Here is a 1,299-nt window from a genome sequence, read left to right as displayed (position 1 = left end):
TTCCTTTCTTTCTTTCTTTCTTTCTTTCTTTCTTTCTTTCTTTCTTTCTTTCTTTCTTTCTTTCTTTCTTTCTTTCTTTCTTTCTTTCCTTCTTTTGTTGGTTGGTCATGGGGCTTCAACTCTGGGCTTGGGAACTGTCCCTCAGCTCTTCTGCTCAAGGTGAACATTCTACTGCTTGAACCACAGCATCACTTCCTCAGTACAATAATTTCTGTGTTAGGTAAGATTCTCTGTTACATAGAAAAGAATAATATCTTAAATTCAGTCAGAAGCCTTTTTTTCTTGCATGGATTTCTGCCTTCCATTAAGAAGATAGTTATTGGGTGGCTCAGTGGTAAAGCACTTGCCTTTCATGCATGAGGCCCTGGGTTCAATTCCTCAGCAAAAAAAGAAAAAAGAAAAAAGCTGGATGTGGCGCTGTGGCTCAAGTGGTAGAGCGCTAGCCTTGAGCTGAAGAGCTGAGGGACAGCGCCCAGACCCAGAGTTCAGGCCCCATGACCTGACCAAAAAACAAAGAAGATCGTTATTCTACAAAGGGAAGAAAATGGGGAATCATTACTTAGTTTTAGTTCCTTCCTTCTAATGCAGGTCTCTGATGTCATTGATGTGAATGTTTATTGCTATTGAAATAAAATGAGGGAGTAACAATATTTGATAACAAACATACTCATTGCCTTACTAATGTAACTGAAACAGCTGTGTATATCACCTTTACAATAAAATAAAATTTAAAAAAGTTAAGCCTTGGATTCATGTGATTTCTTTTGTGGCTGATTAGTTATCAAGGTTCATATGTTCTTCGTGGCACATGATAGATTCTATGTGAGTTAAAAGAGGAAAAAAAGCTGGTTAATGTGAAAGACCCAGCCAAAGAAACCAACATTGCCAACAATTCTGTGAAATGATACCAATCTAAAATGCATAGCTATGCTAGAGTTCCAGCTTATTTCTGGAACTACACCTATTTTTGATGGGAACTCGTTCTCGCCAAAATGAAGTACAACCAAACAGCAAATACAGTTTTGGAACGGCAGTATACAGCCCAGAAGTATTCACTAGTACAACATTTTGCCTAAATGAATTAAAACTGTGAATGCTTATGAACACACCTACAAGCATACACACACATGCACACATTTGCACACACATACACACACACACAAACAGACATTACACAAGTCCTCACAGTAAGAGGCTTTGCTGAAATCTGTCTGGGAATGGAAGTTCTATGAAAGAGTGTGGACTGAAGTTGGAGTCCCATGGTTCTCTACCTTTCCCCCTTTGGACAAAATGGGAATG

This window comes from Dipodomys merriami, unplaced genomic scaffold, assembly GCF_024711535.1.
Source record: "Dipodomys merriami isolate MVZ:Mamm:240054 unplaced genomic scaffold, mDipMer1.0.p SCAF_2, whole genome shotgun sequence".
Taxonomy (NCBI): Eukaryota; Metazoa; Chordata; class Mammalia; order Rodentia; family Heteromyidae; genus Dipodomys; species Dipodomys merriami.
This window is presented reverse-complemented; position numbering follows the sequence as displayed.